Raw genomic sequence first — 27696 nt, 5'->3', positions numbered from 1 at the left:
ATAACCCGGATTTGCCAGGAACCCTTCTTACTCCTCCTACTTGCATGTGACACTGGGCTTAGGATCTGCATAGGAAACACACACACAAGCACACACCTACCTTTGTTGCCTGCAGATGCCTCCTTGGCTGTCCCCAAACGGTATCAAACCAACACCCACGGGAAGCTGTAAGCATAGAGGACATGCCTGCACCCCATTGGACTTACCTGTGTGGGTTAAACCCGGGTTATTTGACAACCTATGGCGGTGATGGTTCTGCTCAGGCAGTGCTGATGCTCCTCATAAAGCTGTCGCTGCTGTGAAGGTTCTAGGTGACATCACAAATCCCTATGGGTTACATACACAACAAAGCTGGGTTGTTGTTGTTTACACTCTGCAAGGCCTGTGGAAGTGAGTGACATCATAGCACTGTAGTTCTGAGGGTTCTAGATGGATGCAACAATCTCCTGTTGCTTCTATGAAGGCCATAATAGACGACATCACCAAACAGCTCCATAGTCACATACACAGCAAAGGAGAGATGTTGTTTACACCTAGTGATGTCAGTGGTATTGAGTGACATCACAGCACAGTGCTAAGGCTCCTGGGCCTGGACACAGCAGCGGCTGCAATATCTCAACGGAGAATACGTTTATATATATGTGTGTGTGTGCGCGTATATATATATATATATATATATATATATATATTTATATATATATTTCTCCGCCGAAATCACTTTTAAACCCATTTCCACCTTTTTTTCCCTTCTCTTCCTCTTACTTTTTTTTCACGTTTTTTACGTTTTTCTCCTTTTCGCCTCTTTTCTGGGCGTATTATTCTTCTTTTTCTTCTTTTTTTTCATCTAATGCATACCCCATCAGTGCAGCAATGCTTATTCAATACCGCCAGCAGATGGAGACACTGGGGGATAATTTTCTAAGGATTTATACTGATTTTTCCTGTCTGAATTTGTCGCACAGAAAGTTGCAGGCCAAATATGTTGTGACATTTCTGCGACTTTAGCTTCTAGAGCATTTGTACAACATTATACATAGGTGCTGAATACATAAAAAGCGACTGTTCAGCGACAGACAAGTCGCATCGGCTGAAAGTAGGCCAGAATGTCAGTCCATGTTGGAGCAGGTTTAGATACAGTCTAAAGTATAGATCTCAAAGTCTGTGCACAGAATTTAGCAAGGCCTCGCACCTTCTGATGCATCAGGTAGGTGCACAATAGCATAGCCTAACCTCTGTACTTTGGTCTATATTGATGCGGGACATAGACAGCCAGCTGATGACCAATCCATTAGTGCAATGGATGGCTGGAAGCATTTGTCTTTGCCTTTGCAATACCACAGAAGCAATGCATGGTCAATGTACAGCAATGACACACCTGTGTGAACAGCCAGGAGACCCCCCCCCCCCCCCATGTTATGTTACATAGTTACATAGTTAGTACGGTCGAAAAAAGACATATGTCCATCAAGTTCAACCAGGGAATTAAGGGGTAGGGGTGTGGCGCGATATTGGGGAAGGGATGAGATTTTATATTTCTTCATAAGCATTAATCTTATTTTGTCAATTAGGAACATTCAGCACCCACCCGCTATCAAGGCAGCTGCCTATCATGTCATGCCCTACCTGCACAGGTGTGCTGGCTACTCAAATGATCCAATTAAGGGAGGCCATTTAGTCAGCAGCAGCAGAAGTCCTGTGCCTGGACGCTCCAACAGCGGCCAGACACAAGCAGAAGCAGAAGCAGCAGCAGCACCACCTTTTGTTTTTTGGCTGCAGCAGCAGCAAGGCCCACAGGGCTGGCTAGCTGGCTAGCCAGCAAGCAGGTAGCAATGAAAGTAGGAATCTTTCTTTTTAACCCTGTAAGGGGGGTGGTGCACTGTACCCGAAGATACTGCCATATCGGGTCAATGCATAGGGCGACGGAAGCAAGCTTCGAAATCGGCCCCCGTTCTCAAAAATCCATTTAATATATGGTCCCCCAGATAGGGGACGTATCAGATATTAAACTGATAAGAACAGATACTACACTTGATCTTAGCCAAAAGGCCGAGAAGCGATAACCGTGAAAGGGGCGGGCCCAACAAGTTGCCCTTCATGGGCACTATCACTGCTTGCTGTCAGGGAGGCTGCCAGACAATTTTCCATGCACACTCTGGGCTGGGGGGCAGTCAACCACCAGTACACACAGCAGAACCTAAACCCATACCATTATTGCTAAGCAGCAAGACAGGGGCCCATTGCACTCCCACCGGGGCCTTTTTAAATGCAATCCATAACCCGGATTTGCCAGGAACCCTTCTTACTCCTCCTACTTGCATGTGACACTGGGCTTAGGATCTGCATAGGAAACACACACACAAGCACACACCTACCTTTGTTGCCTGCAGATGCCTCCTTGGCTGTCCCCAAACGGTATCAAACCAACACCCACGGGAAGCTGTAAGCATAGAGGACATGCCTGCACCCCATTGGACTTACCTGTGTGGGTTAAACCCGGGTTATTTGACAACCTATGGCGGTGATGGTTCTGCTCAGGCAGAGCAGTGCTGATGCTCCTCATAAAGCTGTCGCTGCTGTGAAGGTTCTAGGTGACATCACAAATCCTATGGTTCCATACACAACAAAGCTGGGTTGTTGTTGTTTACACTCTGCAAGGCCTGTGGAAGTGAGTGGACATCATAGCACTGTAGTTCTGAGGGTTCTAGATGGATTCAACAATCTCCTGTTGCTTCTATGAAGGCCATAATAGACGACATCACCAAACAGCTCCATAGTCACATACACAGCAAAGGAGAGATGTTGTTTACACCTAGTGATGTCAGTGGTATTGAGTGACATCACAGCACAGTGCTAAGGCTCCTGGGCCTGGACACAGCAGCGGCTGCAATATCTCAACGGAGAATACGTTTATATATATGTGTGTGTGTGCGCGTATATATATATATATATATTATATATATATATATATATATATATATTTCTCCGCCGAAATCACTTTTAAAACCATTTCCACCTTTTTTTCCCTTCTCTTCCCTCTTACTTTTTTTTCACGTTTTTTTACGTTTTTCTCCTTTTCGCCTCTTTTCTGGGCGTATTATTCTTCTTTTTCTTCTTTTTTTTCGTCTAATGCATACCCCATCAGTGCAGCAATGCTTATTCAATACCGCCAGCAGATGGAGACACTGGGGGATAATTTTCTAAGGATTTATACTGATTTTTCCTGTCTGAATTTGTCGCACAGAAAGTTGCAGGCCAATATGTGTGACATTTCTGCGACTTTAGCTTCTAGAGCATTTTTACAACATTATACATAGGTGCTGAATACATAAAAAGCGACTGTTCAGCGACAGACAAGTCGCATCGGCTGAAAGTAGGCCAGAATGTCAGTCCATGTTGGAGCAGGTTTAGATACAGTCTAAAGTATAGATCTCAAAGTCTGTGCACAGAATTTAGCAAGGGCCTCGCACCTTCTGATGCATCAGGTAGGTGCACAATAGCATAGCCTAACCCTCTGTACTTTGGTCTATATTGATGCGGACATAGACAGCCAGCTGATGACCAATCCATTAGTGCAATGGATGGCTGGAAGCATTTGTCTTTGCCTTTTGCAATACCACAGAAGCAATGCATGGTCAATGTACAGCAATGACACACCTGTGTGAACAGCCAGGAGACCCCCCCCCCCCTATGTTATGTTACATAGTTACATAGTTAGTACGGTCGAAAAAAGACATATGTCCATCAAGTTCAACCAGGGAATTAAGGGGTAGGGGTGTGGCGCGATATTGGGGAAGGATGAGATTTTATATTTCTTCATAAGCATTAATCTTATTTTGTCAATTAGGAACATTCAGCACCCACCCGCTATCAAGGCAGCTGCCTATCATGTCATGCCCTACCTGCACAGGTGGTGCTGGCTACTCAAATGATCCAATTAAGGAGGCCATTTAGTCAGCAGCAGCGAGAAGTCCTGTGCCTGGACGCTCCAACAGCGGCCAGACACAAGCAGAAGCAGAAGCAGCAGAAGCAGCAGCAGCACCACCTTTTGTTTTTTGGCTGCAGCAGCAGCAAGGCCCACAGGGCTGGCTAAGCTGGCTAGCCAGCAAGCAGGTAGCAATGAAAGTAGGAATCTTTCTTTTTAACCCTGTAAGGGGGTGGTGCACTGTACCCGAAGATACTGCCATATCGGGTCAATGCATAGGGCGACGGAAGCAAGCTTCGAAATCGGCCCCCGTTCTCAAAAATCCATTAATATATGTGTCCCCAGATAGGGGACGTATCAGATATTTAAACTGATAAGAACAGATACTACACTTGATCTTAGCCAAAAGGCCGAGAAGCGTTAACCGTGAAAGGGGCGGGCCCAACAAGGTGCCCTTCATGGGCAATATCACTGCTTGCTGTCAGGGAGGCTGCCAGACAATTTTCCATGCACACTCTGGGCTGGGGGGCAGTCAACCACCAGTACACACAGCAGAACCTAAACCCATACCATTATTGCTAAGCAGCAAGACAGGGGCCCATTGCACTCCCACGGGGCCTTTTTAAATGCAATCCATAACCCGGATTTGCCAGGAACCCTTCTTACTCCTCCTACTTGCATGTGACACTGGGCTTAGGATCTGCATAGGAAACACACACACAAGCACACACCTACCTTTGTTGCCTGCAGATGCCTCCTTGGCTGTCCCCAAACGGTATCAAAACCAACACCCACGGGAAGCTGTAAGCATAGAGGACATGCCTGCACCCCATTGGAACTTACCTGTGTGGGTTAAACCCGGGTTATTTGACAACCTATGGCGGGGTGATGGTTCTGCTCAGGCAGAGCAGTGCTGATGCTCCTCATAAAGCTGTCGCTGCTGTGAAGGTTCTAGGTGACATCACAAATCCCTATGGTTACATACACAACAAAGCTGGGTTGTTGTTGTTTACACTCTGCAAGGCCTGTGGAAGTGAGTGACATCATAGCACTGTAGTTCTCAGGGTTCTAGATGGATGCAACAATCTCCTGTTGCTTCTATGAAGGCCATAATAGACGACATCACCAAACAGCTCCATAGTCACATACACAGCAAAGGAGAGATGTTGTTTACACCTAGTGATGTCAGTGGTATTGAGTGACATCACAGCACAGTGCTAAGGCTCCTGGGCCTGGACACAGCAGCGGCTGCAATATCTCAACGGAGAATACGTTTATATATATGTGTGTGTGTGTGCGCGTATATATATATATATAATATATATATATATATATATATATATATTTCTCCGCCGAAATCACTTTTAAACCCATTTCCACCTTTTTTTCCCTTCTCTTCCTCTTACTTTTTTTTCACGTTTTTTTACGTTTTTCTCCTTTTCGCCTCTTTTCTGGGCGTATTATTCTTCTTTTTCTTCTTTTTTTTCGTCTAATGCATACCCCATCAGTGCAGCAATGCTTATTCAATACCGCCAGCAGATGGAGACACTGGGGGATAATTTTCTAAGGATTTATACTGATTTTTCCTGTCTGAATTTGTCGCACAGAAAGTTGCAGGCCAAATATGTGTGACATTTCTGCGACTTTAGCTTCTAGAGCATTTTTACAACATTATACATAGGTGCTGAATACATAAAAAGCGACTGTTCAGCGACAGACAAGTCGCATCGGCTGAAAGTAGGCCAGAATGTCAGTCCATGTTGGAGCAGGTTTAGATACAGTCTAAAGTATAGATCTCAAAGTCTGTGCACAGAATTTAGCAAGGGCCTCACACCTTCTGATGCATCAGGTAGGTGCACAATAGCATAGCCTAACCCTCTGTACTTTGGTCTATATTGATGCGGGACATAGACAGCCAGCTGATGACCAATCCATTAGTGCAATGGATGGCTGGAAGCATTTGTCTTTGCCTTTGCAATACCACAGAAGCAATGCATGGTCAATGTACAGCAATGACACACCTGTGTGAACAGCCAGGAGACCCCCCCCCCCCCCCATGTTATGTTACATAGTTACATAGTTAGTACGGTCGAAAAAAGACATATGTCCATCAAGTTCAACCAGGGAATTAAGGGGTAGGGGTGTGGCGCGATATTGGGGAAGGGATGAGATTTTATATTTCTTCATAAGCATTAATCTTATTTTGTCAATTAGGAACATTCAGCACCCACCCGCTATCAAGGCAGCTGCCTATCATGTCATGCCCTACCTGCACAGGTGTGCTGGCTACTCAAATGATCCAATTAAGGAGGCCATTTAGTCAGCAGCAGCAGAAGTCCTGTGCCTGGACGCTCCAACAGCGGCCAGACACAAGCAGAAGCAGAAGCAGCAGAAGCAGCAGCAGCACCACCTTTTGTTTTTTGGCTGCAGCAGCAGCAAGGCCCACAGGGCTGGCTAGCTGGCTAGCCAGCAAGCAGGTAGCAATGAAAGTAGGAATCTTTCTTTTTAACCCTGTAAGGGGGTGGTGCACTGTACCCGAAGATACTGCCATATCGGGTCAATGCATAGGGCGACGGAAGCAAGCTTCGAAATCGGCCCCCGTTCTCAAAAATCCATTTAATATATGGTCCCCAGATAGGGGACGTATCAGATATTAAACTGATAAGAACAGATACTACACTTGATCTTAGCCAAAAGGCCGAGAAGCGATAACCGTGAAAGGGGCGGGCCCAACAAGGTGCCCTTCATGGGCACTATCACTGCTTGCTGTCAGGGAGGCTGCCAGACAATTTTCCATGCACACTCTGGGCTGGGGGGCAGTCAACCACCAGTACACACAGCAGAACCTAAACCCATACCATTATTGCTAAGCAGCAAGACAGGGGCCCATTGCACTCCCACGGGGCCTTTTTAAATGCAATCCATAACCCGGATTTGCCAGGAACCCTTCTTACTCCTCCTACTTGCATGTGACACTGGGCTTAGGATCTGCATAGGAAACACACACACAAGCACACACCTACCTTTGTTGCCTGCAGATGCCTCCTTGGCTGTCCCCAAACGGTATCAAACCAACACCCACGGGAAGCTGTAAGCATAGAGGACATGCCTGCACCCCATTGGACTTACCTGTGTGGGTTAAACCCGGGTTATTTGACAACCTATGGCGGTGATGGTTCTGCTCAGGCAGAGCAGTGCTGATGCTCCTCATAAAGCTGTCGCTGCTGTGAAGGTTCTAGGTGACATCACAAATCCCTATGGTTACATACACAACAAAGCTGGGTTGTTGTTGTTTACACTCTGCAAGGCCTGTGGAAGTGAGTGACATCATAGCACTGTAGTTCTCAGGGTTCTAGATGGATGCAACAATCTCCTGTTGCTTCTATGAAGGCCATAATAGACGACATCACCAAACAGCTCCATAGTCACATACACAGCAAAGGAGAGATGTTGTTTACACCTAGTGATGTCAGTGGTATTGAGTGACATCACAGCACAGTGCTAAGGCTCCTGGGCCTGGACACAGCAGCGGCTGCAATATCTCAACGGAGAATACGTTTATATATATGTGTGTGTGTGCGCGTATATATATATATATATATATATATATATATATATATATATATATTTCTCCGCCGAAATCACTTTTAAACCCATTTCCACCTTTTTTTCCCTTCTCTTCCTCTTACTTTTTTTTCACGTTTTTTTACGTTTTTCTCCTTTTCGCCTCTTTTCTGGGCGTATTATTCTTCTTTTTCTTCTTTTTTTTCGTCTAATGCATACCCCATCAGTGCAGCAATGCTTATTCAATACCGCCAGCAGATGGAGACACTGGGGGATAATTTTCTAAGGATTTATACTGATTTTTCCTGTCTGAATTTGTCGCACAGAAAGTTGCAGGCCAAATATGTGTGACATTTCTGCGACTTTAGCTTCTAGAGCATTTTTACAACATTATACATAGGTGCTGAATACATAAAAAGCGACTGTTCAGCGACAGACAAGTCGCATCGGCTGAAAGTAGGCCAGAATGTCAGTCCATGTTGGAGCAGGTTTAGATACAGTCTAAAGTATAGATCTCAAAGTCTGTGCACAGAATTTAGCAAGGGCCTCACACCTTCTGATGCATCAGGTAGGTGCACAATAGCATAGCCTAACCCTCTGTACTTTGGTCTATATTGATGCGGGACATAGACAGCCAGCTGATGACCAATCCATTAGTGCAATGGATGGCTGGAAGCATTTGTCTTTGCCTTTGCAATACCACAGAAGCAATGCATGGTCAATGTACAGCAATGACACACCTGTGTGAACAGCCAGGAGACCCCCCCCCCCCCCCATGTTATGTTACATAGTTACATAGTTAGTACGGTCGAAAAAAGACATATGTCCATCAAGTTCAACCAGGGAATTAAGGGGTAGGGGTGTGGCGCGATATTGGGGAAGGGATGAGATTTTATATTTCTTCATAAGCATTAATCTTATTTTGTCAATTAGGAACATTCAGCACCCACCCGCTATCAAGGCAGCTGCCTATCATGTCATGCCCTACCTGCACAGGTGTGCTGGCTACTCAAATGATCCAATTAAGGAGGCCATTTAGTCAGCAGCAGCAGAAGTCCTGTGCCTGGACGCTCCAACAGCGGCCAGACACAAGCAGAAGCAGAAGCAGCAGAAGCAGCAGCAGCACCACCTTTTGTTTTTTGGCTGCAGCAGCAGCAAGGCCCACAGGGCTGGCTAGCTGGCTAGCCAGCAAGCAGGTAGCAATGAAAGTAGGAATCTTTCTTTTTAACCCTGTAAGGGGGTGGTGCACTGTACCCGAAGATACTGCCATATCGGGTCAATGCATAGGGCGACGGAAGCAAGCTTCGAAATCGGCCCCCGTTCTCAAAAATCCATTTAATATATGGTCCCCAGATAGGGGACGTATCAGATATTAAACTGATAAGAACAGATACTACACTTGATCTTAGCCAAAAGGCCGAGAAGCGATAACCGTGAAAGGGGCGGGCCCAACAAGGTGCCCTTCATGGGCACTATCACTGCTTGCTGTCAGGGAGGCTGCCAGACAATTTTCCATGCACACTCTGGGCTGGGGGGCAGTCAACCACCAGTACACACAGCAGAACCTAAACCCATACCATTATTGCTAAGCAGCAAGACAGGGGCCCATTGCACTCCCACGGGGCCTTTTTAAATGCAATCCATAACCCGGATTTGCCAGGAACCCTTCTTACTCCTCCTACTTGCATGTGACACTGGGCTTAGGATCTGCATAGGAAACACACACACAAGCACACACCTACCTTTGTTGCCTGCAGATGCCTCCTTGGCTGTCCCCAAACGGTATCAAACCAACACCCACGGGAAGCTGTAAGCATAGAGGACATGCCTGCACCCCATTGGACTTACCTGTGTGGGTTAAACCCGGGTTATTTGACAACCTATGGCGGTGATGGTTCTGCTCAGGCAGAGCAGTGCTGATGCTCCTCATAAAGCTGTCGCTGCTGTGAAGGTTCTAGGTGACATCACAAATCCCTATGGTTACATACACAACAAAGCTGGGTTGTTGTTGTTTACACTCTGCAAGGCCTGTGGAAGTGAGTGACATCATAGCACTGTAGTTCTGAGGGTTCTAGATGGATGCAACAATCTCCTGTTGCTTCTATGAAGGCCATAATAGACGACATCACCAAACAGCTCCATAGTCACATACACAGCAAAGGAGAGATGTTGTTTACACCTAGTGATGTCAGTGGTATTGAGTGACATCACAGCACAGTGCTAAGGCCCCTGGGCCTGGACACAGCAGCGGCTGCAATATCTCAACGGAGAATACGTTTATATATATGTGTGTGTGTGCGCGTATATATATATATATATATATATATATATATATATATATTTCTCCGCCGAAATCACTTTTAAACCCATTTCCACCTTTTTTTCCCTTCTCTTCCTCTTACTTTTTTTTCACGTTTTTTTACGTTTTTCTCCTTTTCGCCTCTTTTCTGGGCGTATTATTCTTCTTTTTCTTCTTTTTTTTCGTCTAATGCATACCCCATCAGTGCAGCAATGCTTATTCAATACCGCCAGCAGATGGAGACACTGGGGGATAATTTTCTAAGGATTTATACTGATTTTTCCTGTCTGAATTTGTCGCACAGAAAGTTGCAGGCCAAATATGTGTGACATTTCTGCGACTTTAGCTTCTAGAGCATTTTTACAACATTATACATAGGTGCTGAATACATAAAAAGCGACTGTTCAGCGACAGACAAGTCGCATCGGCTGAAAGTAGGCCAGAATGTCAGTCCATGTTGGAGCAGGTTTAGATACAGTCTAAAGTATAGATCTCAAAGTCTGTGCACAGAATTTAGCAAGGGCCTCGCACCTTCTGATGCATCAGGTAGGTGCACAATAGCATAGCCTAACCCTCTGTACTTTGGTCTATATTGATGCGGGACATAGACAGCCAGCTGATGACCAATCCATTAGTGCAATGGATGGCTGGAAGCATTTGTCTTTGCCTTTGCAATACCACAGAAGCAATGCATGGTCAATGTACAGCAATGACACACCTGTGTGAACAGCCAGGAGACCCCCCCCCCCCCATGTTATGTTACATAGTTACATAGTTAGTACGGTCGAAAAAAGACATATGTCCATCAAGTTCAACCAGGGAATTAAGGGGTAGGGGTGTGGCGCGATATTGGGGAAGGGATGAGATTTTATATTTCTTCATAAGCATTAATCTTATTTTGTCAATTAGGAACATTCAGCACCCACCCGCTATCAAGGCAGCTGCCTATCATGTCATGCCCTACCTGCACAGGTGTGCTGGCTACTCAAATGATCCAATTAAGGAGGCCATTTAGTCAGCAGCAGCAGAAGTCCTGTGCCTGGACGCTCCAACAGCGGCCAGACACAAGCAGAAGCAGAAGCAGCAGAAGCAGCAGCAGCAGAAGCAGCAGCAGCACCACCTTTTGTTTTTTGGCTGCAGCAGCAGCAAGGCCCACAGGGCTGGCTAGCTGGCTAGCCAGCAAGCAGGTAGCAATGAAAGTAGGAATCTTTCTTTTTAACCCTGTAAGGGGGTGGTGCACTGTACCCGAAGATACTGCCATATCGGGTCAATGCATAGGGCGACGGAAGCAAGCTTCGAAATCGGCCCCCGTTCTCAAAAATCCATTTAATATATGGTCCCCAGATAGGGGACGTATCAGATATTAAACTGATAAGAACAGATACTACACTTGATCTTAGCCAAAAGGCCGAGAAGCGATAACCGTGAAAGGGGCGGGCCCAACAAGGTGCCCTTCATGGGCACTATCACTGCTTGCTGTCAGGGAGGCTGCCAGACAATTTTCCATGCACACTCTGGGCTGGGGGGCAGTCAACCACCAGTACACACAGCAGAACCTAAACCCATACCATTATTGCTAAGCAGCAAGACAGGGGCCCATTGCACTCCCACGGGGCCTTTTTAAATGCAATCCATAACCCGGATTTGCCAGGAACCCTTCTTACTCCTCCTACTTGCATGTGACACTGGGCTTAGGATCTGCATAGGAAACACACACACAAGCACACACCTACCTTTGTTGCCTGCAGATGCCTCCTTGGCTGTCCCCAAACGGTATCAAACCAACACCCACGGGAAGCTGTAAGCATAGAGGACATGCCTGCACCCCATTGGACTTACCTGTGTGGGTTAAACCCGGGTTATTTGACAACCTATGGCGGTGATGGTTCTGCTCAGGCAGAGCAGTGCTGATGCTCCTCATAAAGCTGTCGCTGCTGTGAAGGTTCTAGGTGACATCACAAATCCCTATGGTTACATACACAACAAAGCTGGGTTGTTGTTGTTTACACTCTGCAAGGCCTGTGGAAGTGAGTGACATCATAGCACTGTAGTTCTGAGGGTTCTAGATGGATGCAACAATCTCCTGTTGCTTCTATGAAGGCCATAATAGACGACATCACCAAACAGCTCCATAGTCACATACACAGCAAAGGAGAGATGTTGTTTACACCTAGTGATGTCAGTGGTATTGAGTGACATCACAGCACAGTGCTAAGGCTCCTGGGCCTGGACACAGCAGCGGCTGCAATATCTCAACGGAGAATACGTTTATATATATGTGTGTGTGTGCGCGTATATATATATATATATATATATATATATATATATATTTCTCCGCCGAAATCACTTTTAAACCCATTTCCACCTTTTTTTCCCTTCTCTTCCTCTTACTTTTTTTTCACGTTTTTTTACGTTTTTCTCCTTTTCGCCTCTTTTCTGGGCGTATTATTCTTCTTTTTCTTCTTTTTTTTCGTCTAATGCATACCCCATCAGTGCAGCAATGCTTATTCAATACCGCCAGCAGATGGAGACACTGGGGGATAATTTTCTAAGGATTTATACTGATTTTTCCTGTCTGAATTTGTCGCACAGAAAGTTGCAGGCCAAATATGTGTGACATTTCTGCGACTTTAGCTTCTAGAGCATTTTTACAACATTATACATAGGTGCTGAATACATAAAAAGCGACTGTTCAGCGACAGACAAGTCGCATCGGCTGAAAGTAGGCCAGAATGTCAGTCCATGTTGGAGCAGGTTTAGATACAGTCTAAAGTATAGATCTCAAAGTCTGTGCACAGAATTTAGCAAGGGCCTCGCACCTTCTGATGCATCAGGTAGGTGCACAATAGCATAGCCTAACCCTCTGTACTTTGGTCTATATTGATGCGGGACATAGACAGCCAGCTGATGACCAATCCATTAGTGCAATGGATGGCTGGAAGCATTTGTCTTTGCCTTTGCAATACCACAGAAGCAATGCATGGTCAATGTACAGCAATGACACACCTGTGTGAACAGCCAGGAGACCCCCCCCCCCCCCCCCCATGTTATGTTACATAGTTACATAGTTAGTACGGTCGAAAAAAGACATATGTCCATCAAGTTCAACCAGGGAATTAAGGGGTAGGGGTGTGGCGCGATATTGGGGAAGGGATGAGATTTTATATTTCTTCATAAGCATTAATCTTATTTTGTCAATTAGGAACATTCAGCACCCACCCGCTATCAAGGCAGCTGCCTATCATGTCATGCCCTACCTGCACAGGTGTGCTGGCTACTCAAATGATCCAATTAAGGAGGCCATTTAGTCAGCAGCAGCAGAAGTCCTGTGCCTGGACGCTCCAACAGCGGCCAGACACAAGCAGAAGCAGAAGCAGCAGAAGCAGCAGCAGCACCACCTTTTGTTTTTTGGCTGCAGCAGCAGCAAGGCCCACAGGGCTGGCTAGCTGGCTAGCCAGCAAGCAGGTAGCAATGAAAGTAGGAATCTTTCTTTTTAACCCTGTAAGGGGGTGGTGCACTGTACCCGAAGATACTGCCATATCGGGTCAATGCATAGGGCGACGGAAGCAAGCTTCGAAATCGGCCCCCGTTCTCAAAAATCCATTTAATATATGGTCCCCAGATAGGGGACGTATCAGATATTAAACTGATAAGAACAGATACTACACTTGATCTTAGCCAAAAGGCCGAGAAGCGATAACCGTGAAAGGGGCGGGCCCAACAAGGTGCCCTTCATGGGCACTATCACTGCTTGCTGTCAGGGAGGCTGCCAGACAATTTTCCATGCACACTCTGGGCTGGGGGGCAGTCAACCACCAGTACACACAGCAGAACCTAAACCCATACCATTATTGCTAAGCAGCAAGACAGGGGCCCATTGCACTCCCACGGGGCCTTTTTAAATGCAATCCATAACCCGGATTTGCCAGGAACCCTTCTTACTCCTCCTACTTGCATGTGACACTGGGCTTAGGATCTGCATAGGAAACACACACACAAGCACACACCTACCTTTGTTGCCTGCAGATGCCTCCTTGGCTGTCCCCAAACGGTATCAAACCAACACCCACGGGAAGCTGTAAGCATAGAGGACATGCCTGCACCCCATTGGACTTACCTGTGTGGGTTAAACCCGGGTTATTTGACAACCTATGGCGGTGATGGTTCTGCTCAGGCAGAGCAGTGCTGATGCTCCTCATAAAGCTGTCGCTGCTGTGAAGGTTCTAGGTGACATCACAAATCCCTATGGTTACATACACAACAAAGCTGGGTTGTTGTTGTTTACACTCTGCAAGGCCTGTGGAAGTGAGTGACATCATAGCACTGTAGTTCTGAGGGTTCTAGATGGATGCAACAATCTCCTGTTGCTTCTATGAAGGCCATAATAGACGACATCACCAAACAGCTCCATAGTCACATACACAGCAAAGGAGAGATGTTGTTTACACCTAGTGATGTCAGTGGTATTGAGTGACATCACAGCACAGTGCTAAGGCTCCTGGGCCTGGACACAGCAGCGGCTGCAATATCTCAACGGAGAATACGTTTATATATATGTGTGTGTGTGCGCGTATATATATATATATATATATATATATATATATATATATATATATATATATTTCTCCGCCGAAATCACTTTTAAACCCATTTCCACCTTTTTTTCCCTTCTCTTCCTCTTACTTTTTTTTCACGTTTTTTTACGTTTTTCTCCTTTTCGCCTCTTTTCTGGGCGTATTATTCTTCTTTTTCTTCTTTTTTTTCGTCTAATGCATACCCCATCAGTGCAGCAATGCTTATTCAATACCGCCAGCAGATGGAGACACTGGGGGATAATTTTCTAAGGATTTATACTGATTTTTCCTGTCTGAATTTGTCGCACAGAAAGTTGCAGGCCAAATATGTGTGACATTTCTGCGACTTTAGCTTCTAGAGCATTTTTACAACATTATACATAGGTGCTGAATACATAAAAAGCGACTGTTCAGCGACAGACAAGTCGCATCGGCTGAAAGTAGGCTAGAATGTCAGTCCATGTTGGAGCAGGTTTAGATACAGTCTAAAGTATAGATCTCAAAGTCTGTGCACAGAATTTAGCAAGGGCCTCGCACCTTCTGATGCATCAGGTAGGTGCACAATAGCATAGCCTAACCCTCTGTACTTTGGTCTATATTGATGCGGGACATAGACAGCCAGCTGATGACCAATCCATTAGTGCAATGGATGGCTGGAAGCATTTGTCTTTGCCTTTGCAATACCACAGAAGCAATGCATGGTCAATGTACAGCAATGACACACCTGTGTGAACAGCCAGGAGACCCCCCCCCCCCCCATGTTATGTTACATAGTTACATAGTTAGTACGGTCGAAAAAAGACATATGTCCATCAAGTTCAACCAGGGAATTAAGGGGTAGGGGTGTGGCGCGATATTGGGGAAGGGATGAGATTTTATATTTCTTCATAAGCATTAATCTTATTTTGTCAATTAGGAACATTCAGCACCCACCCGCTATCAAGGCAGCTGCCTATCATGTCATGCCCTACCTGCACAGGTGTGCTGGCTACTCAAATGATCCAATTAAGGAGGCCATTTAGTCAGCAGCAGCAGAAGTCCTGTGCCTGGACGCTCCAACAGCGGCCAGACACAAGCAGAAGCAGAAGCAGCAGAAGCAGCAGCAGCACCACCTTTTGTTTTTTGGCTGCAGCAGCAGCAAGGCCCACAGGGCTGGCTAGCTGGCTAGCCAGCAAGCAGGTAGCAATGAAAGTAGGAATCTTTCTTTTTAACCCTGTAAGGGGGTGGTGCACTGTACCCGAAGATACTGCCATATCGGGTCAATGCATAGGGCGACGGAAGCAAGCTTCGAAATCGGCCCCCGTTCTCAAAAATCCATTTAATATATGGTCCCCAGATAGGGGACGTATCAGATATTAAACTGATAAGAACAGATACTACACTTGATCTTAGCCAAAAGGCCGAGAAGCGATAACCGTGAAAGGGGCGGGCCCAACAAGGTGCCCTTCATGGGCACTATCACTGCTTGCTGTCAGGGAGGCTGCCAGACAATTTTCCATGCACACTCTGGGCTGGGGGGCAGTCAACCACCAGTACACACAGCAGAACCTAAACCCATACCATTATTGCTAAGCAGCAAGACAGGGGCCCATTGCACTCCCACGGGGCCTTTTTAAATGCAATCCATAACCCGGATTTGCCAGGAACCCTTCTTACTCCTCCTACTTGCATGTGACACTGGGCTTAGGATCTGCATAGGAAACACACACACAAGCACACACCTACCTTTGTTGCCTGCAGATGCCTCCTTGGCTGTCCCCAAACGGTATCAAACCAACACCCACGGGAAGCTGTAAGCATAGAGGACATGCCTGCACCCCATTGGACTTACCTGTGTGGGTTAAACCCGGGTTATTTGACAACCTATGGCGGTGATGGTTCTGCTCAGGCAGAGCAGTGCTGATGCTCCTCATAAAGCTGTCGCTGCTGTGAAGGTTCTAGGTGACATCACAAATCCCTATGGTTACATACACAACAAAGCTGGGTTGTTGTTGTTTACACTCTGCAAGGCCTGTGGAAGTGAGTGACATCATAGCACTGTAGTTCTGAGGGTTCTAGATGGATGCAACAATCTCCTGTTGCTTCTATGAAGGCCATAATAGACGACATCACCAAACAGCTCCATAGTCACATACACAGCAAAGGAGAGATGTTGTTTACACCTAGTGATGTCAGTGGTATTGAGTGACATCACAGCACAGTGCTAAGGCTCCTGGGCCTGGACACAGCAGCGGCTGCAATATCTCAACGGAGAATACGTTTATATATATGTGTGTGTGTGCGCGTATATATATATATATATATATATATATATATATATATATATATTTCTCCGCCGAAATCACTTTTAAACCCATTTCCACCTTTTTTTCCCTTCTCTTCCTCTTACTTTTTTTTCACGTTTTTTTACGTTTTTCTCCTTTTCGCCTCTTTTCTGGGCGTATTATTCTTCTTTTTCTTCTTTTTTTTCGTCTAATGCATACCCCATCAGTGCAGCAATGCTTATTCAATACCGCCAGCAGATGGAGACACTGGGGGATAATTTTCTAAGGATTTATACTGATTTTTCCTGTCTGAATTTGTCGCACAGAAAGTTGCAGGCCAAATATGTGTGACATTTCTGCGACTTTAGCTTCTAGAGCATTTTTACAACATTATACATAGGTGCTGAATACATAAAAAGCGACTGTTCAGCGACAGACAAGTCGCATCGGCTGAAAGTAGGCCAGAATGTCAGTCCATGTTGGAGCAGGTTTAGATACAGTCTAAAGTATAGATCTCAAAGTCTGTGCACAGAATTTAGCAAGGGCCTCGCACCTTCTGATGCATCAGGTAGGTGCACAATAGCATAGCCTAACCCTCTGTACTTTGGTCTATATTGATGCGGGACATAGACAGCCAGCTGATGACCAATCCATTAGTGCAATGGATGGCTGGAAGCATTTGTCTTTGCCTTTGCAATACCACAGAAGCAATGCATGGTCAATGTACAGCAATGACACACCTGTGTGAACAGCCAGGAGACCCCCCCCCCCCCCATGTTATGTTACATAGTTACATAGTTAGTACGGTCGAAAAAAGACATATGTCCATCAAGTTCAACCAGGGAATTAAGGGGTAGGGGTGTGGCGCGATATTGGGGAAGGGATGAGATTTTATATTTCTTCATAAGCATTAATCTTATTTTGTCAATTAGGAACATTCAGCACCCACCCGCTATCAAGGCAGCTGCCTATCATGTCATGCCCTACCTGCACAGGTGTGCTGGCTACTCAAATGATCCAATTAAGGAGGCCATTTAGTCAGCAGCAGCAGAAGTCCTGTGCCTGGACGCTCCAACAGCGGCCAGACACAAGCAGAAGCAGAAGCAGCAGAAGCAGCAGCAGCACCACCTTTTGTTTTTTGGCTGCAGCAGCAGCAAGGCCCACAGGGCTGGCTAGCTGGCTAGCCAGCAAGCAGGTAGCAATGAAAGTAGGAATCTTTCTTTTTAACCCTGTAAGGGGGTGGTGCACTGTACCCGAAGATACTGCCATATCGGGTCAATGCATAGGGCGACGGAAGCAAGCTTCGAAATCGGCCCCCGTTCTCAAAAATCCATTTAATATATGGTCCCCAGATAGGGGACGTATCAGATATTAAACTGATAAGAACAGATACTACACTTGATCTTAGCCAAAAGGCCGAGAAGCGATAACCGTGAAAGGGGCGGGCCCAACAAGGTGCCCTTCATGGGCACTATCACTGCTTGCTGTCAGGGAGGCTGCCAGACAATTTTCCATGCACACTCTGGGCTGGGGGGCAGTCAACCACCAGTACACACAGCAGAACCTAAACCCATACCATTATTGCTAAGCAGCAAGACAGGGGCCCATTGTACTCCCACGGGGCCTTTTTAAATGCAATCCATAACCCGGATTTGCCAGGAACCCTTCTTACTCCTCCTACTTGCATGTGACACTGGGCTTAGGATCTGCATAGGAAACACACACACAAGCACACACCTACCTTTGTTGCCTGCAGATGCCTCCTTGGCTGTCCCCAAACGGTATCAAACCAACACCCACGGGAAGCTGTAAGCATAGAGGACATGCCTGCACCCCATTGGACTTACCTGTGTGGGTTAAACCCGGGTTATTTGACAACCTATGGCGGTGATGGTTCTGCTCAGGCAGAGCAGTGCTGATGCTCCTCATAAAGCTGTCGCTGCTGTGAAGGTTCTAGGTGACATCACAAATCCCTATGGTTACATACACAACAAAGCTGGGTTGTTGTTGTTTACACTCTGCAAGGCCTGTGGAAGTGAGTGACATCATAGCACTGTAGTTCTGAGGGTTCTAGATGGATGCAACAATCTCCTGTTGCTTCTATGAAGGCCATAATAGACGACATCACCAAACAGCTCCATAGTCACATACACAGCAAAGGAGAGATGTTGTTTACACCTAGTGATGTCAGTGGTATTGAGTGACATCACAGCACAGTGCTAAGGCTCCTGGGCCTGGACACAGCAGCGGCTGCAATATCTCAACGGAGAATACGTTTATATATATGTGTGTGTGTGCGCGTATATATATATATATATATATATATATATTTTTTTTTTTTTTCCGCCGAAATCACTTTTAAACCCATTTCCACCTTTTTTTCCCTTCTCTTCCTCTTACTTTTTTTTCACGTTTTTTTACGTTTTTCTCCTTTTCGCCTCTTTTCTGGGCGTATTATTCTTCTTTTTCTTCTTTTTTTTCGTCTAATGCATACCCCATCAGTGCAGCAATGCTTATTCAATACCGCCAGCAGATGGAGACACTGGGGGATAATTTTCTAAGGATTTATACTGATTTTTCCTGTCTGAATTTGTCGCACAGAAAGTTGCAGGCCAAATATGTGTGACATTTCTGCGACTTTAGCTTCTAGAGCATTTTTACAACATTATACATAGGTGCTGAATACATAAAAAGCGACTGTTCAGCGACAGACAAGTCGCATCGGCTGAAAGTAGGCCAGAATGTCAGTCCATGTTGGAGCAGGTTTAGATACAGTCTAAAGTATAGATCTCAAAGTCTGTGCACAGAATTTAGCAAGGGCCTCGCACCTTCTGATGCATCAGGTAGGTGCACAATAGCATAGCCTAACCCTCTGTACTTTGGTCTATATTGATGCGGGACATAGACAGCCAGCTGATGACCAATCCATTAGTGCAATGGATGGCTGGAAGCATTTGTCTTTGCCTTTGCAATACCACAGAAGCAATGCATGGTCAATGTACAGCAATGACACACCTGTGTGAACAGCCAGGAGACCCCCCCCCCCCCCCATGTTATGTTACATAGTTACATAGTTAGTACGGTCAAAAAAAGACATATGTCCATCAAGTTCAACCAGGGAATTAAGGGGTAGGGGTGTGGCGCGATATTGGGGAAGGGATGAGATTTTATATTTCTTCATAAGCATTAATCTTATTTTGTCAATTAGGAACATTCAGCACCCACCCGCTATCAAGGCAGCTGCCTATCATGTCATGCCCTACCTGCACAGGTGTGCTGGCTACTCAAATGATCCAATTAAGGAGGCCATTTAGTCAGCAGCAGCAGAAGTCCTGTGCCTGGACGCTCCAACAGCGGCCAGACACAAGCAGAAGCAGAAGCAGCAGAAGCAGCAGCAGCACCACCTTTTGTTTTTTGGCTGCAGCAGCAGCAAGGCCCACAGGGCTGGCTAGCTGGCTAGCCAGCAAGCAGGTAGCAATGAAAGTAGGAATCTTTCTTTTTAACCCTGTAAGGGGGTGGTGCACTGTACCCGAAGATACTGCCATATCGGGTCAATGCATAGGGCGACGGAAGCAAGCTTCGAAATCGGCCCCCGTTCTCAAAAATCCATTTAATATATGGTCCCCAGATAGGGGACGTATCAGATATTAAACTGATAAGAACAGATACTACACTTGATCTTAGCCAAAAGGCCGAGAAGCGATAACCGTGAAAGGGGCGGGCCCAACAAGGTGCCCTTCATGGGCACTATCACTGCTTGCTGTCAGGGAGGCTGCCAGACAATTTTCCATGCACACTCTGGGCTGGGGGGCAGTCAACCACCAGTACACACAGCAGAACCTAAACCCATACCATTATTGCTAAGCAGCAAGACAGGGGCCCATTGCACTCCCACGGGGCCTTTTTAAATGCAATCCATAACCCGGATTTGCCAGGAACCCTTCTTACTCCTCCTACTTGCATGTGACACTGGGCTTAGGATCTGCATAGGAAACACACACACAAGCACACACCTACCTTTGTTGCCTGCAGATGCCTCCTTGGCTGTCCCCAAACGGTATCAAACCAACACCCACGGGAAGCTGTAAGCATAGAGGACATGCCTGCACCCCATTGGACTTACCTGTGTGGGTTAAACCCGGGTTATTTGACAACCTATGGCGGTGATGGTTCTGCTCAGGCAGAGCAGTGCTGATGCTCCTCATAAAGCTGTCGCTGCTGTGAAGGTTCTAGGTGACATCACAAATCCCTATGGTTACATACACAACAAAGCTGGGTTGTTGTTGTTTACACTCTGCAAGGCCTGTGGAAGTGAGTGACATCATAGCACTGTAGTTCTGAGGGTTCTAGATGGATGCAACAATCTCCTGTTGCTTCTATGAAGGCCATAATAGACGACATCACCAAACAGCTCCATAGTCACATACACAGCAAAGGAGAGATGTTGTTTACACCTAGTGATGTCAGTGGTATTGAGTGACATCACAGCACAGTGCTAAGGCTCCTGGGCCTGGACACAGCAGCGGCTGCAATATCTCAACCGAGAATACGTTTATATATATGTGTGTGTGTGCGCGTATATATATATATATATATATATATATATATATATATATATATATTTCTCCGTCGAAATCACTTTTAAACCCATTTCCACCTTTTTTTCCCTTCTCTTCCTCTTACTTTTTTTTCACGTTTTTTTTACGTTTTTCTCCTTTTCGCCTCTTTTCTGGGCGTATTATTCTTCTTTTTCTTCTTTTTTTTCGTCTAATGCATACCCCATCAGTGCAGCAATGCTTATTCAATACCGCCAGCAGATGGAGACACTGGGGGATAATTTTCTAAGGATTTATACTGATTTTTCCTGTCTGAATTTGTCGCACAGAAAGTTGCAGGCCAAATATGTGTGACATTTCTGCGACTTTAGCTTCTAGAGCATTTTTACAACATTATACATAGGTGCTGAATACATAAAAAGCGACTGTTCAGCGACAGACAAGTCGCATCGGCTGAAAGTAGGCCAGAATGTCAGTCCATGTTGGAGCAGGTTTAGATACAGTCTAAAGTATAGATCTCAAAGTCTGTGCACAGAATTTAGCAAGGGCCTCACACCTTCTGATGCATCAGGTAGGTGCACAATAGCATAGCCTAACCCTCTGTACTTTGGTCTATATTGATGCGGGACATAGACAGCCAGCTGATGACCAATCCATTAGTGCAATGGATGGCTGGAAGCATTTGTCTTTGCCTTTGCAATACCACAGAAGCAATGCATGGTCAATGTACAGCAATGACACACCTGTGTGAACAGCCAGGAGACCCCCCCCCCCCCCCATGTTATGTTACATAGTTACATAGTTAGTACGGTCGAAAAAAGACATATGTCCATCAAGTTCAACAAGGGAATTAAGGGGTAGGGGTGTGGCGCGATATTGGGGAAGGGATGAGATTTTATATTTCTTCATAAGCATTAATCTTATTTTGTCAATTAGGAACATTCAGCACCCACCCGCTATCAAGGCAGCTGCCTATCATGTCATGCCCTACCTGCACAGGTGTGCTGGCTACTCAAATGATCCAATTAAGGAGGCCATTTAGTCAGCAGCAGCAGAAGTCCTGTGCCTGGACGCTCCAACAGCGGCCAGACACAAGCAGAAGCAGAAGCAGCAGAAGCAGCAGAAGCAGCAGCAGCACCACCTTTTGTTTTTTGGCTGCAGCAGCAGCAAGGCCCACAGGGCTGGCTAGCTGGCTAGCCAGCAAGCAGGTAGCAATGAAAGTAGGAATCTTTCTTTTTAACCCTGTAAGGGGGTGGTGCACTGTACCCGAAGATACTGCCATATCGGGTCAATGCATAGAGCGACGGAAGCAAGCTTCGAAATCGGCCCCCGTTCTCAAAAATCCATTTAATATATGGTCCCCAGATAGGGGACGTATCAGATATTAAACTGATAAGAACAGATACTACACTTGATCTTAGCCAAAAGGCCGAGAAGCGATAACCGTGAAAGGGGCGGGCCCAACAAGGTGCCCTTCATGGGCACTATCACTGCTTGCTGTCAGGGAGGCTGCCAGACAATTTTCCATGCACACTCTGGGCTGGGGGGCAGTCAACCACCAGTACACACAGCAGAACCTAAACCCATACCATTATTGCTAAGCAGCAAGACAGGGGCCCATTGCACTCCCACGGGGCCTTTTTAAATGCAATCCATAACCCGGATTTGCCAGGAACCCTTCTTACTCCTCCTACTTGCATGTGACACTGGGCTTAGGATCTGCATAGGAAACACACACACAAGCACACACCTACCTTTGTTGCCTGCAGATGCCTCCTTGGCTGTCCCCAAACGGTATCAAACCAACACCCACGGGAAGCTGTAAGCATAGAGGACATGCCTGCACCCCATTGGACTTACCTGTGTGGGTTAAACCCGGGTTATTTGACAACCTATGGCGGTGATGGTTCTGCTCAGGCAGAGCAGTGCTGATGCTCCTCATAAAGCTGTCGCTGCTGTGAAGGTTCTAGGTGACATCACAAATCCCTATGGTTACATACACAACAAAGCTGGGTTGTTGTTGTTTACACTCTGCAAGGCCTGTGGAAGTGAGTGACATCATAGCACTGTAGTTCTGAGGGTTCTAGATGGATGCAACAATCTCCTGTTGCTTCTATGAAGGCCATAATAGACGACATCACCAAACAGCTCCATAGTCACATACACAGCAAAGGAGAGATGTTGTTTACACCTAGTGATGTCAGTGGTATTGAGTGACATCACAGCACAGTGCTAAGGCTCCTGGGCCTGGACACAGCAGCGGCTGCAATATCTCAACGGAGAATACGTTTATATATATGTGTGTGTGTGCGCGTATATTTATATATATATATATATATATATATATATATATATATATATATATTTCTCCGCCGAAATCACTTTTAAACCCATTTCCACCTTTTTTTCCCTTCTCTTCCTCTTACTTTTTTTTCACGTTTTTTTACGTTTTTCTCCTTTTCGCCTCTTTTCTGGGCGTATTATTCTTCTTTTTCTTCTTTTTTTTCGTCTAATGCATACCCCATCAGTGCAGCAATGCTTATTCAATACCGCCAGCAGATGGAGACACTGGGGGATAATTTTCTAAGGATTTATACTGATTTTTCCTGTCTGAATTTGTCGCACAGAAAGTTGCAGGCCAAATATGTGTGACATTTCTGCGACTTTAGCTTCTAGAGCATTTTTACAACATTATACATAGGTGCTGAATACATAAAAAGCGACTGTTCAGCGACAGACAAGTCGCATCGGCTGAAAGTAGGCCAGAATGTCAGTCCATGTTGGAGCAGGTTTAGATACAGTCTAAAGTATAGATCTCAAAGTCTGTGCACAGAATTTAGCAAGGGCCTCGCACCTTCTGATGCATCAGGTAGGTGCACAATAGCATAGCCTAACCCTCTGTACTTTGGTCTATATTGATGCGGGACATAGACAGCCAGCTGATGACCAATCCATTAGTGCAATGGATGGCTGGAAGAATTTGTCTTTGCCTTTGCAATACCACAGAAGCAATGCATGGTCAATGTACAGCAATGACACACCTGTGTGAACAGCCAGGAGACCCCCCCCCCCCCATGTTATGTTACATAGTTACATAGTTAGTACGGTCGAAAAAAGACATATGTCCATCAAGTTCAACCAGGGAATTAAGGGGTAGGGGTGTGGCGCGATATTGGGGAAGGGATGAGATTTTATATTTCTTCATAAGCATTAATCTTATTTTGTCAATTAGGAACATTCAGCACCCACCCGCTATCAAGGCAGCTGCCTATCATGTCATGCCCTACCTGCACAGGTGTGCTGGCTACTCAAATGATCCAATTAAGGAGGCCATTTAGTCAGCAGCAGCAGAAGTCCTGTGCCTGGACGCTCCAACAGCGGCCAGACACAAGCAGAAGCAGAAGCAGCAGAAGCAGCAGCAGCACCACCTTTTGTTTTTTGGCTGCAGCAGCAGCAAGGCCCACAGGGCTGGCTAGCTGGCTAGCCAGCAAGCAGGTAGCAATGAAAGTAGGAATCTTTCTTTTTAACCCTGTAAGGGGGTGGTGCACTGTACCCGAAGATACTGCCATATCGGGTCAATGCATAGGGCGACGGAAGCAAGCTTCGAAATCGGCCCCCGTTCTCAAAAATCCATTTAATATATGGTCCCCAGATAGGGGACGTATCAGATATTAAACTGATAAGAACAGATACTACACTTGATCTTAGCCAAAAGGCCGAGAAGCGATAACCGTGAAAGGGGCGGGCCCAACAAGGTGCCCTTCATGGGCACTATCACTGCTTGCTGTCAGGGAGGCTGCCAGACAATTTTCCATGCACACTCTGGGCTGGGGGGCAGTCAACCACCAGTACACACAGCAGAACCTAAACCCATACCATTATTGCTAAGCAGCAAGACAGGGGCCCATTGCACTCCCACGGGGCCTTTTTAAATGCAATCCATAACCCGGATTTGCCAGGAACCCTTCTTACTCCTCCTACTTGCATGTGACACTGGGCTTAGGATCTGCATAGGAAACACACACACAAGCACACACCTACCTTTGTTGCCTGCAGATGCCTCCTTGGCTGTCCCCAAACGGTATCAAACCAACACCCACGGGAAGCTGTAAGCATAGAGGACATGCCTGCACCCCATTGGACTTACCTGTGTGGGTTAAACCCGGGTTATTTGACAACCTATGGCGGTGATGGTTCTGCTCAGGCAGAGCAGTGCTGATGCTCCTCATAAAGCTGTCGCTGCTGTGAAGGTTCTAGGTGACATCACAAATCCCTATGGTTACATACACAACAAAGCTGGGTTGTTGTTGTTTACACTCTGCAAGGCCTGTGGAAGTGAGTGACATCATAGCACTGTAGTTCTGAGGGTTCTAGATGGATGCAACAATCTCCTGTTGCTTCTATGAAGGCCATAATAGACGACATCACCAAACAGCTCCATAGTCACATACACAGCAAAGGAGAGATGTTGTTTACACCTAGTGATGTCAGTGGTATTGAGTGACATCACAGCACAGTGCTAAGGCTCCTGGGCCTGGACACAGCAGCGGCTGCAATATCTCAACGGAGAATACGTTTATATATATGTGTGTGTGTGTGCGCGTATATATATATATATATATATATATATATATATATATATATATTTCTCCGCCGAAATCACTTTTAAACCCATTTCCACCTTTTTTTCCCTTCTCTTCCTCTTACTTTTTTTTCACGTTTTTTTACGTTTTTCTCCTTTTCGCCTCTTTTCTGGGCGTATTATTCTTCTTTTTCTTCTTTTTTTTCGTCTAATGCATACCCCATCAGTGCAGCAATGCTTATTCAATACCGCCAGCAGATGGAGACACTGGGGGATAATTTTCTAAGGATTTATACTGATTTTTCCTGTCTGAATTTGTCGCACAGAAAGTTGCAGGCCAAATATGTGTGACATTTCTGCGACTTTAGCTTCTAGAGCATTTTTACAACATTATACATAGGTGCTGAATACATAAAAAGCGACTGTTCAGCGACAGACAAGTCGCATCGGCTGAAAGTAGGCCAGAATGTCAGTCCATGTTGGAGCAGGTTTAGATACAGTCTAAAGTATAGATCTCAAAGTCTGTGCACAGAATTTAGCAAGGGCCTCGCACCTTCTGATGCATCAGGTAGGTGCACAATAGCATAGCCTAACCCTCTGTACTTTGGTCTATATTGATGCGGGACATAGACAGCCAGCTGATGACCAATCCATTAGTGCAATGGATGGCTGGAAGCATTTGTCTTTGCCTTTGCAATACCACAGAAGCAATGCATGGTCAATGTACAGCAATGACACACCTGTGTGAACAGCCAGGAGACCCCCCCCCCCCCCCCCCATGTTATGTTACATAGTTATATAGTTAGTACGGTCGAAAAAAGACATATGTCCATCAAGTTCAACCAGGGAATTAAGGGGTAGGGGTGTGGCGCGATATTGGGGAAGGGATGAGATTTTATATTTCTTCATAAGCATTAATCTTATTTTGTCAATTAGGAACATTCAGCACCCACCCGCTATCAAGGCAGCTGCCTATCATGTCATGCCCTACCTGCACAGGTGTGCTGGCTACTCAAATGATCCAATTAAGGAGGCCATTTAGTCAGCAGCAGCAGAAGTCCTGTGCCTGGACGCTCCAACAGCGGCCAGACACAAGCAGAAGCAGAAGCAGCAGAAGCAGCAGCAGCACCACCTTTTGTTTTTTGGCTGCAGCAGCAGCAAGGCCCACAGGGCTGGCTAGCTGGCTAGCCAGCAAGCAGGTAGCAATGAAAGTAGGAATCTTTCTTTTTAACCCTGTAAGGGGGTGGTGCACTGTACCCGAAGATACTGCCATATCGGGTCAATGCATAGGGCGACGGAAGCAAGCTTCGAAATCGGCCCCCGTTCTCAAAAATCCATTTAATATATGGTCCCCAGATAGGGGACGTATCAGATATTAAACTGATAAGAACAGATACTACACTTGATCTTAGCCAAAAGGCCGAGAAGCGATAACCGTGAAAGGGGCGGGCCCAACAAGGTGCCCTTCATGGGCACTATCACTGCTTGCTGTCAGGGAGGCTGCCAGACAATTTTCCATGCACACTCTGGGCTGGGGGGCAGTCAACCACCAGTACACACAGCAGAACCTAAACCCATACCATTATTGCTAAGCAGCAAGACAGGGGCCCATTGCACTCCCACGGGGCCTTTTTAAATGCAATCCATAACCCGGATTTGCCAGGAACCCTTCTTACTCCTCCTACTTGCATGTGACACTGGGCTTAGGATCTGCATAGGAAACACACACACAAGCACACACCTACCTTTGTTGCCTGCAGATGCCTCCTTGGCTGTCCCCAAACGGTATCAAACCAACACCCACGGGAAGCTGTAAGCATAGAGGACATGCCTGCACCCCATTGGACTTACCTGTGTGGGTTAAACCCGGGTTATTTGACAACCTATGGCGGTGATGGTTCTGCTCAGGCAGAGCAGTGCTGATGCTCCTCATAA

General features: G+C 46.1%; 12 non-coding genes across 12 annotated transcripts; all 12 read right to left on the bottom strand.

Annotated features, from left to right (window-relative positions):
* Window positions 1-1866: 1866 nt before the first annotated feature.
* Window positions 1867-2058, bottom strand: LOC130320168 (U2 spliceosomal RNA). Its single transcript, XR_008866127.1, has one exon. It is a non-coding gene; the product is annotated as a U2 spliceosomal RNA (small nuclear RNA).
* A 2094-nt stretch (window positions 2059-4152) lies between these two features.
* On the bottom strand, window positions 4153-4344 carry LOC130320180 (U2 spliceosomal RNA). Its single transcript, XR_008866137.1, has one exon. It is a non-coding gene; the product is annotated as a U2 spliceosomal RNA (small nuclear RNA).
* A 2097-nt stretch (window positions 4345-6441) lies between these two features.
* LOC130320137 (U2 spliceosomal RNA) lies at window positions 6442-6632 on the bottom strand. Its single transcript, XR_008866099.1, has one exon. It is a non-coding gene; the product is annotated as a U2 spliceosomal RNA (small nuclear RNA).
* A 2092-nt stretch (window positions 6633-8724) lies between these two features.
* On the bottom strand, window positions 8725-8915 carry LOC130320136 (U2 spliceosomal RNA). The gene has a single exon (XR_008866098.1). It is a non-coding gene; the product is annotated as a U2 spliceosomal RNA (small nuclear RNA).
* A 2099-nt stretch (window positions 8916-11014) lies between these two features.
* LOC130320135 (U2 spliceosomal RNA) lies at window positions 11015-11205 on the bottom strand. The gene has a single exon (XR_008866097.1). It is a non-coding gene; the product is annotated as a U2 spliceosomal RNA (small nuclear RNA).
* A 2087-nt stretch (window positions 11206-13292) lies between these two features.
* On the bottom strand, window positions 13293-13483 carry LOC130320134 (U2 spliceosomal RNA). Its single transcript, XR_008866096.1, has one exon. It is a non-coding gene; the product is annotated as a U2 spliceosomal RNA (small nuclear RNA).
* A 2097-nt stretch (window positions 13484-15580) lies between these two features.
* Window positions 15581-15771, bottom strand: LOC130320133 (U2 spliceosomal RNA). Its single transcript, XR_008866095.1, has one exon. It is a non-coding gene; the product is annotated as a U2 spliceosomal RNA (small nuclear RNA).
* A 2089-nt stretch (window positions 15772-17860) lies between these two features.
* LOC130320132 (U2 spliceosomal RNA) lies at window positions 17861-18051 on the bottom strand. Its single transcript, XR_008866094.1, has one exon. It is a non-coding gene; the product is annotated as a U2 spliceosomal RNA (small nuclear RNA).
* A 2085-nt stretch (window positions 18052-20136) lies between these two features.
* Window positions 20137-20327, bottom strand: LOC130320131 (U2 spliceosomal RNA). Its single transcript, XR_008866093.1, has one exon. It is a non-coding gene; the product is annotated as a U2 spliceosomal RNA (small nuclear RNA).
* Window positions 20328-22429: 2102 nt separating this feature from the next.
* Window positions 22430-22620, bottom strand: LOC130320158 (U2 spliceosomal RNA). Its single transcript, XR_008866118.1, has one exon. It is a non-coding gene; the product is annotated as a U2 spliceosomal RNA (small nuclear RNA).
* Window positions 22621-24716: 2096 nt separating this feature from the next.
* LOC130320130 (U2 spliceosomal RNA) lies at window positions 24717-24907 on the bottom strand. The gene has a single exon (XR_008866092.1). It is a non-coding gene; the product is annotated as a U2 spliceosomal RNA (small nuclear RNA).
* Window positions 24908-27002: 2095 nt separating this feature from the next.
* Window positions 27003-27193, bottom strand: LOC130320129 (U2 spliceosomal RNA). Its single transcript, XR_008866091.1, has one exon. It is a non-coding gene; the product is annotated as a U2 spliceosomal RNA (small nuclear RNA).
* Between the last annotated feature and the right edge of the window lie 503 nt (window positions 27194-27696).

Source organism: Hyla sarda, unplaced genomic scaffold, assembly GCF_029499605.1.
Source record: "Hyla sarda isolate aHylSar1 unplaced genomic scaffold, aHylSar1.hap1 scaffold_219, whole genome shotgun sequence".
In the NCBI taxonomy this organism is placed as follows: domain Eukaryota; kingdom Metazoa; phylum Chordata; class Amphibia; order Anura; family Hylidae; genus Hyla; species Hyla sarda.
Note: the sequence above shows the minus strand (reverse complement) of the source record. Positions and strands in the feature narration are given on the sequence as shown.